At 45.2% G+C, this 9,503-nt stretch overlaps 41 non-coding genes across 41 annotated transcripts; all 41 read right to left on the bottom strand.

Moving 5' to 3' along the window:
- Position 1: 1 nt before the first annotated feature.
- trnas-uga (transfer RNA serine (anticodon UGA)) lies at positions 2 to 83 on the bottom strand. Its single transcript has one exon. It is a non-coding gene; the product is annotated as a tRNA-Ser (tRNA).
- A 128-nt stretch (positions 84 to 211) lies between these two features.
- On the bottom strand, positions 212 to 293 carry trnas-uga (transfer RNA serine (anticodon UGA)). Its single transcript has one exon. It is a non-coding gene; the product is annotated as a tRNA-Ser (tRNA).
- Positions 294 to 415: 122 nt separating this feature from the next.
- On the bottom strand, positions 416 to 497 carry trnas-cga (transfer RNA serine (anticodon CGA)). The gene has a single exon. It is a non-coding gene; the product is annotated as a tRNA-Ser (tRNA).
- A 128-nt stretch (positions 498 to 625) lies between these two features.
- On the bottom strand, positions 626 to 707 carry trnas-uga (transfer RNA serine (anticodon UGA)). Its single transcript has one exon. It is a non-coding gene; the product is annotated as a tRNA-Ser (tRNA).
- Positions 708 to 829: 122 nt separating this feature from the next.
- trnas-uga (transfer RNA serine (anticodon UGA)) lies at positions 830 to 911 on the bottom strand. Its single transcript has one exon. It is a non-coding gene; the product is annotated as a tRNA-Ser (tRNA).
- Positions 912 to 1,033: 122 nt separating this feature from the next.
- trnas-uga (transfer RNA serine (anticodon UGA)) lies at positions 1,034 to 1,115 on the bottom strand. Its single transcript has one exon. It is a non-coding gene; the product is annotated as a tRNA-Ser (tRNA).
- A 128-nt stretch (positions 1,116 to 1,243) lies between these two features.
- trnas-cga (transfer RNA serine (anticodon CGA)) lies at positions 1,244 to 1,325 on the bottom strand. Its single transcript has one exon. It is a non-coding gene; the product is annotated as a tRNA-Ser (tRNA).
- A 128-nt stretch (positions 1,326 to 1,453) lies between these two features.
- trnas-uga (transfer RNA serine (anticodon UGA)) lies at positions 1,454 to 1,535 on the bottom strand. The gene has a single exon. It is a non-coding gene; the product is annotated as a tRNA-Ser (tRNA).
- A 135-nt stretch (positions 1,536 to 1,670) lies between these two features.
- On the bottom strand, positions 1,671 to 1,752 carry trnas-cga (transfer RNA serine (anticodon CGA)). The gene has a single exon. It is a non-coding gene; the product is annotated as a tRNA-Ser (tRNA).
- A 123-nt stretch (positions 1,753 to 1,875) lies between these two features.
- trnas-uga (transfer RNA serine (anticodon UGA)) lies at positions 1,876 to 1,957 on the bottom strand. The gene has a single exon. It is a non-coding gene; the product is annotated as a tRNA-Ser (tRNA).
- Positions 1,958 to 2,080: 123 nt separating this feature from the next.
- Positions 2,081 to 2,162, bottom strand: trnas-cga (transfer RNA serine (anticodon CGA)). The gene has a single exon. It is a non-coding gene; the product is annotated as a tRNA-Ser (tRNA).
- A 128-nt stretch (positions 2,163 to 2,290) lies between these two features.
- trnas-uga (transfer RNA serine (anticodon UGA)) lies at positions 2,291 to 2,372 on the bottom strand. The gene has a single exon. It is a non-coding gene; the product is annotated as a tRNA-Ser (tRNA).
- A 135-nt stretch (positions 2,373 to 2,507) lies between these two features.
- Positions 2,508 to 2,589, bottom strand: trnas-cga (transfer RNA serine (anticodon CGA)). Its single transcript has one exon. It is a non-coding gene; the product is annotated as a tRNA-Ser (tRNA).
- A 123-nt stretch (positions 2,590 to 2,712) lies between these two features.
- Positions 2,713 to 2,794, bottom strand: trnas-uga (transfer RNA serine (anticodon UGA)). Its single transcript has one exon. It is a non-coding gene; the product is annotated as a tRNA-Ser (tRNA).
- Positions 2,795 to 3,125: 331 nt separating this feature from the next.
- trnas-cga (transfer RNA serine (anticodon CGA)) lies at positions 3,126 to 3,207 on the bottom strand. Its single transcript has one exon. It is a non-coding gene; the product is annotated as a tRNA-Ser (tRNA).
- A 128-nt stretch (positions 3,208 to 3,335) lies between these two features.
- On the bottom strand, positions 3,336 to 3,417 carry trnas-uga (transfer RNA serine (anticodon UGA)). Its single transcript has one exon. It is a non-coding gene; the product is annotated as a tRNA-Ser (tRNA).
- Positions 3,418 to 3,545: 128 nt separating this feature from the next.
- trnas-cga (transfer RNA serine (anticodon CGA)) lies at positions 3,546 to 3,627 on the bottom strand. The gene has a single exon. It is a non-coding gene; the product is annotated as a tRNA-Ser (tRNA).
- A 128-nt stretch (positions 3,628 to 3,755) lies between these two features.
- On the bottom strand, positions 3,756 to 3,837 carry trnas-uga (transfer RNA serine (anticodon UGA)). The gene has a single exon. It is a non-coding gene; the product is annotated as a tRNA-Ser (tRNA).
- Positions 3,838 to 3,972: 135 nt separating this feature from the next.
- On the bottom strand, positions 3,973 to 4,054 carry trnas-uga (transfer RNA serine (anticodon UGA)). The gene has a single exon. It is a non-coding gene; the product is annotated as a tRNA-Ser (tRNA).
- Positions 4,055 to 4,176: 122 nt separating this feature from the next.
- Positions 4,177 to 4,258, bottom strand: trnas-cga (transfer RNA serine (anticodon CGA)). Its single transcript has one exon. It is a non-coding gene; the product is annotated as a tRNA-Ser (tRNA).
- A 128-nt stretch (positions 4,259 to 4,386) lies between these two features.
- Positions 4,387 to 4,468, bottom strand: trnas-uga (transfer RNA serine (anticodon UGA)). Its single transcript has one exon. It is a non-coding gene; the product is annotated as a tRNA-Ser (tRNA).
- A 128-nt stretch (positions 4,469 to 4,596) lies between these two features.
- On the bottom strand, positions 4,597 to 4,678 carry trnas-uga (transfer RNA serine (anticodon UGA)). Its single transcript has one exon. It is a non-coding gene; the product is annotated as a tRNA-Ser (tRNA).
- Positions 4,679 to 4,800: 122 nt separating this feature from the next.
- trnas-uga (transfer RNA serine (anticodon UGA)) lies at positions 4,801 to 4,882 on the bottom strand. The gene has a single exon. It is a non-coding gene; the product is annotated as a tRNA-Ser (tRNA).
- A 122-nt stretch (positions 4,883 to 5,004) lies between these two features.
- On the bottom strand, positions 5,005 to 5,086 carry trnas-cga (transfer RNA serine (anticodon CGA)). The gene has a single exon. It is a non-coding gene; the product is annotated as a tRNA-Ser (tRNA).
- Positions 5,087 to 5,214: 128 nt separating this feature from the next.
- trnas-uga (transfer RNA serine (anticodon UGA)) lies at positions 5,215 to 5,296 on the bottom strand. Its single transcript has one exon. It is a non-coding gene; the product is annotated as a tRNA-Ser (tRNA).
- A 128-nt stretch (positions 5,297 to 5,424) lies between these two features.
- On the bottom strand, positions 5,425 to 5,506 carry trnas-uga (transfer RNA serine (anticodon UGA)). The gene has a single exon. It is a non-coding gene; the product is annotated as a tRNA-Ser (tRNA).
- Positions 5,507 to 5,628: 122 nt separating this feature from the next.
- On the bottom strand, positions 5,629 to 5,710 carry trnas-cga (transfer RNA serine (anticodon CGA)). Its single transcript has one exon. It is a non-coding gene; the product is annotated as a tRNA-Ser (tRNA).
- A 128-nt stretch (positions 5,711 to 5,838) lies between these two features.
- On the bottom strand, positions 5,839 to 5,920 carry trnas-uga (transfer RNA serine (anticodon UGA)). The gene has a single exon. It is a non-coding gene; the product is annotated as a tRNA-Ser (tRNA).
- Positions 5,921 to 6,042: 122 nt separating this feature from the next.
- On the bottom strand, positions 6,043 to 6,124 carry trnas-uga (transfer RNA serine (anticodon UGA)). The gene has a single exon. It is a non-coding gene; the product is annotated as a tRNA-Ser (tRNA).
- Positions 6,125 to 6,455: 331 nt separating this feature from the next.
- trnas-cga (transfer RNA serine (anticodon CGA)) lies at positions 6,456 to 6,537 on the bottom strand. The gene has a single exon. It is a non-coding gene; the product is annotated as a tRNA-Ser (tRNA).
- A 331-nt stretch (positions 6,538 to 6,868) lies between these two features.
- On the bottom strand, positions 6,869 to 6,950 carry trnas-cga (transfer RNA serine (anticodon CGA)). Its single transcript has one exon. It is a non-coding gene; the product is annotated as a tRNA-Ser (tRNA).
- A 337-nt stretch (positions 6,951 to 7,287) lies between these two features.
- trnas-cga (transfer RNA serine (anticodon CGA)) lies at positions 7,288 to 7,369 on the bottom strand. Its single transcript has one exon. It is a non-coding gene; the product is annotated as a tRNA-Ser (tRNA).
- A 128-nt stretch (positions 7,370 to 7,497) lies between these two features.
- Positions 7,498 to 7,579, bottom strand: trnas-uga (transfer RNA serine (anticodon UGA)). Its single transcript has one exon. It is a non-coding gene; the product is annotated as a tRNA-Ser (tRNA).
- A 123-nt stretch (positions 7,580 to 7,702) lies between these two features.
- On the bottom strand, positions 7,703 to 7,796 carry trnas-cga (transfer RNA serine (anticodon CGA)). The gene has a single exon. It is a non-coding gene; the product is annotated as a tRNA-Ser (tRNA).
- Positions 7,797 to 7,924: 128 nt separating this feature from the next.
- trnas-uga (transfer RNA serine (anticodon UGA)) lies at positions 7,925 to 8,006 on the bottom strand. Its single transcript has one exon. It is a non-coding gene; the product is annotated as a tRNA-Ser (tRNA).
- A 135-nt stretch (positions 8,007 to 8,141) lies between these two features.
- Positions 8,142 to 8,223, bottom strand: trnas-cga (transfer RNA serine (anticodon CGA)). The gene has a single exon. It is a non-coding gene; the product is annotated as a tRNA-Ser (tRNA).
- Positions 8,224 to 8,337: 114 nt separating this feature from the next.
- trnas-uga (transfer RNA serine (anticodon UGA)) lies at positions 8,338 to 8,419 on the bottom strand. The gene has a single exon. It is a non-coding gene; the product is annotated as a tRNA-Ser (tRNA).
- Positions 8,420 to 8,554: 135 nt separating this feature from the next.
- Positions 8,555 to 8,636, bottom strand: trnas-cga (transfer RNA serine (anticodon CGA)). Its single transcript has one exon. It is a non-coding gene; the product is annotated as a tRNA-Ser (tRNA).
- Positions 8,637 to 8,764: 128 nt separating this feature from the next.
- On the bottom strand, positions 8,765 to 8,846 carry trnas-uga (transfer RNA serine (anticodon UGA)). The gene has a single exon. It is a non-coding gene; the product is annotated as a tRNA-Ser (tRNA).
- A 127-nt stretch (positions 8,847 to 8,973) lies between these two features.
- On the bottom strand, positions 8,974 to 9,054 carry trnas-uga (transfer RNA serine (anticodon UGA)). The gene has a single exon. It is a non-coding gene; the product is annotated as a tRNA-Ser (tRNA).
- Positions 9,055 to 9,380: 326 nt separating this feature from the next.
- Positions 9,381 to 9,462, bottom strand: trnas-cga (transfer RNA serine (anticodon CGA)). The gene has a single exon. It is a non-coding gene; the product is annotated as a tRNA-Ser (tRNA).
- Between the last annotated feature and the right edge of the window lie 41 nt (positions 9,463 to 9,503).

Genomic DNA, 9,503 nt, shown 5'->3' with positions numbered 1-9,503 from the left:
TCGCTGCGAGTAGGGTTCGAACCTACGCGGGGAAACCCCATTGGATTTCAAGTCCAACTCCTTAACCACTCAGACATCGCAGCTTTGCTTCCTGGGGGAAAGTCTTTATGAATTACAAATGCTGAATCACTTTGAAAGTATTTAAAAAGTTTCAGGAAATCAATCATGGCATGACCTAAAGATCAGCATAAACAAGTCCCTCATGAACAATCGCTGCGAGTAGGGTTCGAACCTACGCGGGGAAACCCCATTGGATTTCAAGTCCAACTCCTTAACCACTCGGACATCGCAGCTTGCCTTTTCAATACGTTCCTTTCTGTATTCCCAAAGCTGGATCACTTGGAAAGCCTTCAAAAATGTGTCTGTAAATCAATTGTGGCAGGACGTCAACATAAAGGAATCCCTAATGATCAATCGCTGCGAGTAGGGTTCGAACCTACGCGGGGAAACCCCATTGGATTTCGAGTCCAACGCCTTAACCTCTCGGCCATCGCAGCATGCATTTGCAGTGAATTCCTTTCTAAGTTCCGTGAGCTGGATCACTTAGAAAGCCTTCAACCAGCCACGTGTAAATCAATTGTGGCACGACGTAACCATCAGCATAAACAAATCACTGACGGTTAATCGCTGCGAGTAGGGTTCGAACCTATGTGGGAAAACCCCATTGGATTTCAAGTCCAACTCCTTAACCACTCGGACATCGCAGCTTGCCTTTTCAATACGTTCCTTTCTGTATTCCCAAAGCTGGATCACTTGGAAAGCCTTCAAAAATGTGTCTGTAAATCAATTGTGGCAGGACGTCAACATAAAGGAATCCCTAATGATCAATCGCTGCGAGTAGGGTTCGAACCTACGCGGGGAAACCCCATTGGATTTCAAGTCCAACTCCTTAACCACTCGGACATCGCAGCTTGCCTTTTCAATACGTTCCTTTCTGTATTCCCAAAGCTGGATCACTTGGAAAGCCTTCAAAAATGTGTCAGTAAATCAATTGTGGCAGGACGTCAACATAAAGGAATCCCTGATGATCAATCGCTGCGAGTAAGGTTCGAACCTACGCAGGGAAACCCCATTGGATTTCAAGTCCAACTCCTTAACCACTTGGACATCGCAGCTTTGCTTCCTGGGGGAAAGTCTTTATGAATTCCAAATGCTGAATCACTTTGAAAGTATTTAAAAAGTTTCAGGAAATCAATCATGGCATGACCTAAAGATCAACATAAAGGAATCCCTGATGATCAATCGCTGCGAGTAGGGTTCGAACCTACGCGGGGAAACCCCATTGGACTTCGAGTCCAACGCCTTAACCTCTCGGCCATCACAGCATGCATTTGCAGTGAATTCCTTTCTAAGTTCCCTAAGCTGGATCACTTAGAAAGCCTTCAAACGGCCACTTGTAAATCAATTGTGGCACGACGTAACCTTCAGCATAAACAAATTACTGACGGTTAATCGCTGCGAGTAAGGTTCGAACCTACGCGGGGAAACCCCATTGGATTTCAAGTCCATCTCCTTAACCACTCGGACATCGCAGTTATCATTCTTGGTTTAGATATTTCTGAATTCCAAATGCTGGATCACTTTGAAAGTTTTCAACAAAGTGTCTCAATTCAATCAGGGCACATTACCATGATGTTGACATCAGCATAAACAAGTCACTCGTGAGCCATCGCTGAGAGTAGGGTTCGAACCTACGCGGGGAAACCCCATTGGATTTCGAGTCCAACGCCTTAACCACTCGGCCATCGCAGCTTGTCCTTTCAATAAATTCCTTTCTGAATTCCGAAAGCTTGATCACTTGGAAAATCTTTAAAAAATGTGTCTGTAAATCAATTGTGGCAGGACGTCAACATAAAGAAATCCCTCATGAACAATCGCTGCGAGTAGGGTTTGTGCCTACGCGGGGAAACCCTATTGGATTTCAAGTCCAACTCCTTAACCACTCGGCCATCGCAGCTTGCCCTTTCAATAAATTCCTTTCTGAATTCCGAAAGCTTGATCACTTGGAAAATCTTTAAAAAATGTGTCTGTAAATCAATTGTGGCAGGACGTCAACATAAAGAAATCCCTCATGAACAATCGCTGCAAGTAGGGTTTCAACCTACGCGGGGAAACCCCATTGGATTTCGAGTCCAACGCCTTAACCTCTCGGCCATCGCAGTATGCTTTTGCAGTGAATTACTTTCTAAGTTCGATAAGCTGGATCACTTAGAAAGCCTTCAACCTGCCATGTGTAAATCAATTGTGGCATGAAGTAACCATCAGCATAAACAAATCACTGACGGTTAATCGCTGCGAGTAGGGTTCGAACCTACGCGGGAAAACCCCATTGGATTTCAAGTCCATCTCCGTAACCACTCGAACATCGCAGTTATCATTCTTGGTTTAGATATTTCTGAATTCCAAATGCTGGATCACTTTGAAAGTTTTCAACAAAGTGTCTCAATTCAATCATGGCACATTACCATGATGTTGACATCAGCATAAACAAGTCACTCGTGAGCCATCGCTGCGAGTAGGGTTCGAACCTACGCGGGGAAACCCCATTGGATTTCGAGTCCAACGCCTTAACCACTCGGCCATCGCAGCTTGCCCTTTCAATAAATTCCTTTCTGAATTCCGAAAGCTTGATCACTTGGAAAATCTTTAAAAAATGTGTCTGTAAATCAATTGTGGCAGGACGTCAACATAAAGGAATCCCTAATGATCAATCGCTGCGAGTAGGGTTCGAACCTACGCGGGGAAACCCCATTGGATTTCAAGTCCAACTCCTTAACCACTCGGACATCGCAGCATGCATTTGCAGTGAATTCCTTTCTAAGTTCCGTGAGCTGGATCACTTAGAAAGCCTTCAACCACCCACGTGTAAATCAATTGTGGCATGACGTAACCATCAGCATAAACAAATCACTGACGGTAGTGTTCGAACCTACGCGGGGAAACCCCATTGAATTTCAAGTCCAACTCCTTAACCACTCGAACAACGCAGCTATCATTCTTGGTGAAGGTATTTCTGAATTCCAAATGCTGGATCACTTTGAAAGTTTTCAACAAAGTGTCTCAATTCAATCATGGCACATTACCATGATGTTGACATCAGCATAAACAAGTCACTCGTGAGCCATCGCTGCGAGTAGGGTTCGAACCTACGCGGGGAAACCCCATTGGATTTCGAGTCCAACGCCTTAACCTCTCGGCCATCGCAGCATGCATTTGCAGTGAACTCCTTTCTAAATTCCGTAAGCTGGATAACTTAGAAAGCCTTCAACCAGCCACGTGTAAATCAATTGTGGCGTGACATAACCATCAGCATAAACAAATCACTGACGGTTAATCACTGCGAGTAGGATCCAAACCTACGCGGGGAAACCCCATTGGATTTCAAGTCCAACTCCTTAACCTCTCGGCCATCGCAGCATGCATTTGCAGTGAATTCCTTTCTAAGTTCCCTAAGCTGGATCACTTAGAAAGCCTTCAAACGGACACTTGTAAATCAATTGTGGCACGACGTAACCTTCAGCATAAACAAATTACTGATGGTTAATCGCTGCGAGTAGGGTTCGAACCTACGCGGGGAAACCCCATTGGATTTCGAGTCCAACGCCTTAACCTCTCGGCCATCGCAGCATGCATTTGCAGTGAATTCCTTTCTAAGTTCCGTGAGCTGGATCACTTAGAAAGCCTTCAACCAGCCACGTGTAAATCAATTGTGGCACGACGTAACCTTCAGCATAAACACATCACTGACGGTTAATCGCTGCGAGTAGGGTTCGAACCTATGTGGGAAAACCCCATTGGATTTCAAGTCCAACTCCTTAACCACTCGAACATCGCAGTTATCATTCTTGGTTTAGATATTTCTGAATTCCAAATGCTGGATCACTTTGAAAGTTTTCAACAAAGTGTCTCAATTCAATCAGGGCACATTACCATGATGTTGACATCAGCATAAACAAGTCACTCGTGAGCCATCGCTGCGAGTAGGGTTCGAACCTACGCGGGGAAACCCCATTGGATTTCAAGTCCAACTCCTTAACCACTCGGACATCGCAGCTTGCCTTTTCAATACGTTCCTTTCTGTATTCCCAAAGCTGGATCACTTGGAAAGCCTTCAAAAATGTGTCAGTAAATCAATTGTGGCAGGACGTCAACATAAAGGAACCCCTGATGATCAATCGCTGCGAGTAGGGTTCGAACCTACGCGGGGAAACCCCATTGGATTTCGAGTCCAACGCCTTAACCTCTCGGCCATCGCAGCATGCATTTGCAGTGAATTCCTTTCTAAGTTCCCTAAGCTGGATCACTTAGAAAGCCTTCAAACGGCCACTTGTAAATCAATTGTGGCACGACGTAACCTTCAGCATAAACAAATTACTGACGGTTAATCGCTGCGAGTAGGGTTCGAACCTACGCGGGGAAACCCCATTGGATTTCAAGTCCAACTCCTTAACCACTCGGACATCGCAGCTTTGCTTCCTGGGGGAAAGTCTTTATGAATTACAAATGCTGAATCACTTTGAAAGTATTTAAAAAGTTTCAGGAAATCAATCATGGCATGACCTAAAGATCAGCATAAACAAGTCCCTCATGAACAATCGCTGCGAGTAGGGTTCGAACCTACGCGGGGAAACCCCATTGGATTTCAAGTCCAACTCCTTAACCACTCGGACATCGCAGCTTGCCTTTTCAATACGTTCCTTTCTGTATTCCCAAAGCTGGATCACTTGGAAAGCCTTCAAAAATGTGTCTGTAAATCAATTGTGGCAGGACGTCAACATAAAGGAATCCCTAATGATCAATCGCTGCGAGTAGGGTTCGAACCTACGCGGGGAAACCCCATTGGATTTCAAGTCCAACTCCTTAACCACTCGGACATCGCAGCTTGCCTTTTCAATACGTTCCTTTCTGTATTCCCAAAGCTGGATCACTTGGAAAGCCTTCAAAAATGTGTCAGTAAATCAATTGTGGCAGGACGTCAACATAAAGGAATCCCTGATGATCAATCGCTGCGAGTAGGGTTCGAACCTACGCGGGGAAACCCCATTGGATTTCGAGTCCAACGCCTTAACCTCTCGGCCATCGCAGCATGCATTTGCAGTGAATTCCTTTCTAAGTTCCCTAAGCTGGATCACTTAGAAAGCCTTCAAACGGCCACTTGTAAATCAATTGTGGCACGACGTAACCTTCAGCATAAACAAATTACTGACGGTTAATCGCTGCGAGTAGGGTTCGAACCTACGCGGGGAAACCCCATTGGATTTCAAGTCCAACTCCTTAACCACTCGGACATCGCAGCTTTGCTTCCTGGGGGAAAGTCTTTATGAATTACAAATGCTGAATCACTTTGAAAGTATTTAAAAAGTTTCAGGAAATCAATCATGGCATGACCTAAAGATCAGCATAAACAAGTCCCTCATGAACAATCGCTGCGAGTAGGGTTCGAACCTACGCGGGGAAACCCCATTGGATTTCAAGTCCAACTCCTTAACCACTCGGACATCGCAGCTTGCCTTTTCAATACGTTCCTTTCTGTATTCCCAAAGCTGGATCACTTGGAAAGCCTTCAAAAATGTGTCTGTAAATCAATTGTGGCAGGACGTCAACATAAAGGAATCCCTAATGATCAATCGCTGCGAGTAGGGTTCGAACCTACGCGGGGAAACCCCATTGGATTTCGAGTCCAACGCCTTAACCTCTCGGCCATCGCAGCATGCATTTGCAGTGAATTCCTTTCTAAGTTCCGTGAGCTGGATCACTTAGAAAGCCTTCAACCAGCCACGTGTAAATCAATTGTGGCACGACGTAACCATCAGCATAAACAAATCACTGACGGTTAATCGCTGCGAGTAGGGTTCGAACCTATGTGGGAAAACCCCATTGGATTTCAAGTCCAACTCCTTAACCACTCGGACATCGCAGCTTGCCTTTTCAATACGTTCCTTTCTGTATTCCCAAAGCTGGATCACCTGGAAAGCCTTCAAAAATGTGTCTGTAAATCAATTGTGGCAGGACGTCAACATAAAGGAATCCCTCATGAACAATCGCTGCGAGTAGGGTTCGAACCTACGCAAGGAAACCCCATTGGATTTCAAGTCCAACTCCTTAACCACTCGGACATCGCAGCATGCATTTGCAGTGAATTCCTTTCTAAGTTCCGTGAGCTGGATCACTTAGAAAGCCTTCAACCACCCACGTGTAAATCAATTGTGGCATGACGTAACCATCAGCATAAACAAATCACTGACGGTAGTGTTCGAACCTACGCGGGGAAACCCCATTGAATTTCAAGTCCAACTCCTTAACCACTCGAACAACGCAGCTATCATTCTTGGTGAAGGTATTTCTGAATTCCAAATGCTGGATCACTTTGAAAGTTTTCAACAAAGTGTCTCAATTCAATCATGGCACATTACCATGATGTTGACATCAGCATAAACAAGTCACTCGTGAGCCATCGCTGCGAGTAGGGTTCGAACCTACGCGGGGAAACCCCATTGGATTTCGAGTCCAACGCCTTAACCTCTCGGCCATCGCAGCATGCATTTGCAGTGAACTCCTTTCTAAATTCCGTGAGCTGGATCACTTAGAAAGCCTTCAACCACCCACGTGTAAATCAATTGTGGCATGACGTAACCATCAGCATAAACAAATCACTGACGGTAGTGTTCGAACCTACGCGGGGAAACCCCATTGAATTTCAAGTCCAACTCCTTAACCACTCGAACAACGCAGCTATCATTCTTGGTGAAGGTATTTCTGAATTCCAAATGCTGGATCACTTTGAAAGTTTTCAACAAAGTGTCTCAATTCAATCATGGCACATTACCATGATGTTGACATCAGCATAAACAAGTCACTCGTGAGCCATCGCTGCGAGTAGGGTTCGAACCTACGCGGGGAAACCCCATTGGATTTCGAGTCCAACGCCTTAACCTCTCGGCCATCGCAGCATGCATTTGCAGTGAACTCCTTTCTAAATTCCGTAAGCTGGATAACTTAGAAAGCCTTCAACCAGCCACGTGTAAATCAATTGTGGCGTGACATAACCATCAGCATAAACAAATCACTGACGGTTAATCACTGCGAGTAGGATCCAAACCTACGCGGGGGACCCAATTGGATTTCAAGTCCAACTCCTTAACCTCTCGGCCATCGCAGCATGCATTTGCAGTGAATTCCTTTCTAAGTTCCCTAAGCTGGATCACTTAGAAAGCCTTCAAACGGACACTTGTAAATCAATTGTGGCACGACGTAACCTTCAGCATAAACACATCACTGATGGTTAATCGCTGCGAGTAGGGTTCGAACCTACGCGGGGAAACCCCATTGGATTTCGAGTCCAACGCCTTAACCTCTCGGCCATCGCAGCATGCATTTGCAGTGAATTCCTTTCTAAGTTCCGTGAGCTGGATCACTTAGAAAGCCTTCAACCAGCCACGTGTAAATCAATTGTGGCACGACGTAACCTTCAGCATAAACACATCACTGACGGTTAATCGCTGCGAGTAGGGTTCGAACCTATGTGGGAAAACCCCATTGGATTTCAAGTCCAACTCCTTAACCACTCGGACATCGCAGCTTGCCCTTTCAATATGTTCCTTTCTGTATTCCGAAAGCTGGATCACTTGGAAAATCTTTTAAAAATGTGTCTATAAATCAATTGTGGCAGGACGTCAACATAAAGAAATCCCTCATGAACAATCGCTGCAAGTAGGGTTTCAACCTACGTTTGAACCTACGCGGGGAAACCCCATTGTATTTCGAGTCCAACGCCTTAACCTCTCGGCCATCGCAGTATGCTTTTGCAGTGAATTACTTTCTAAGTTCGGTAAGCTGGATCACTTAGAAAGCCTTCAACCTGCCATGTGTAAATCAATTGTGGCATGAAGTAACCATCAGCATAAACAAATCACTGACGGTTAATCGCTGCAAGTAGGGTTCGAACCTACGCGGGAAAACCCCATTGGATTTCAAGTCCATCTCCGTAACCACTCGAACATCGCAGTTATCATTCTTGGTTTAGATATTTCTGAATTCCAAATGCTGGATCACTTTGAAAGTTTTCAACAAAGTGTCTCAATTCAATCATGGCACATTACCATGATGTTGACATCAGCATAAACAAGTCACTCGTGAGCCATCGCTGCGAGTAGGGTTCGAACCTACGCGTGGAAACCCCATTGGATTTCGAGTCCAACACCTTAACCTCTCAGCCATCGCAGCATGTATTTGCAGTGAATTCCTTTCTAATTTCCGTAAGCTGGATCACTTAGAAAGCCTTCAACCACCCACGTGTAAATCAATTGTGGCATGACGTAACCATCAGCATAAACAAATCACTGACGGTAGGGTTCGAACCTACGCGGGGAAACCCCATTGAATTTCAAGTCCAACTCCTTAACCACTCGAACAACGCAGCTATCATTCTTGGTGAAGGTATTTCTGAATTCCAAATGCTGGATCACTTTGAAAGTTTTCAACAAAGTGTCTCAATTCAATCATGGCACATTACCATGATGTTGACATCAGCATAAACAAGTCACTCGTGAGCCATCGCTGCGAGTAGGGTTCGAACCTACGCGGGGAAACCCCATTGGATTTCGAGTCCAACGCCTTAACCTCTCGGCCATCGCAGCATGCATTTGCAGTGAACTCCTTTCTAAATTCCGTAAGCTGGATCACTTAGAAAGCGTTCAACAAGCCACGTGTAAATCAATTGTGGCGCGACGTAACCTTCAGCATAAACAAATTACTGACGGTTAATCGCTGCGAGTAGGGTTCGAACCTACGCGGGGAAACCCCATTCGATTTCAAGTCCAACTCCTTAACCACTCGGACATCGCAGCTTTGCTTCCTGGGGGAAAGTCTTTATGAATTACAAATGCTGAATCACTTTGAAAGTATTTAAAAAGTTTCAGGAAATCAATCATGGCATGACCTAAAGATCAGCATAAACAAGTCCCTCATGAACAACGCTGCGAGTAGGGTTCGAACCTACGCGGGGAAGCCCATTGGATTTCAAGTCCAACTCCTTAACCACTCGGACATCGCAGCTTGCCTTTTCAATACGTTCCTTTCTGTATTCCCAAAGCTGGATCACTTGGAAAGCCTTCAAAAATGTGTCTGTAAATCAATTGTGGCAGGACGTCAACATAAAGGAATCCCTAATGATCAATCGCTGCGAGTAGGGTTCGAACCTACGCGGGGAAACCCCATTGGATTTAAAGTCCAACTCCTTAACCACTCGGACATCGCAGCTTGCCTTTTCAATACGTTCCTTTCTGTATTCCCAAAGCTGGATCACTTGGAAAGCCTTCAAAAATGTGACAGTAAATCAATTGTGGCAGGACATCAACATAAAGGAATCCCTGATGATCAATCGCTGCGAGTAGGGTTCGAACCTACGCGGGGAAACCCCATTGGATTTCGAGTCCAACGCCTTAACCTCTCGGCCATCGCAGCATGCATTTGCAGTGAATTCCTTTCTAAGTTCCCTAAGCTGG

This window comes from Hypomesus nipponensis, chromosome 10 (genome assembly GCF_054491055.1).
Source record: "Hypomesus nipponensis isolate SF chromosome 10, ASM5449105v1, whole genome shotgun sequence".
In the NCBI taxonomy this organism is placed as follows: Eukaryota; Metazoa; Chordata; class Actinopteri; order Osmeriformes; family Osmeridae; genus Hypomesus; species Hypomesus nipponensis.
Note: the sequence above shows the minus strand (reverse complement) of the source record. Positions and strands in the feature narration are given on the sequence as shown.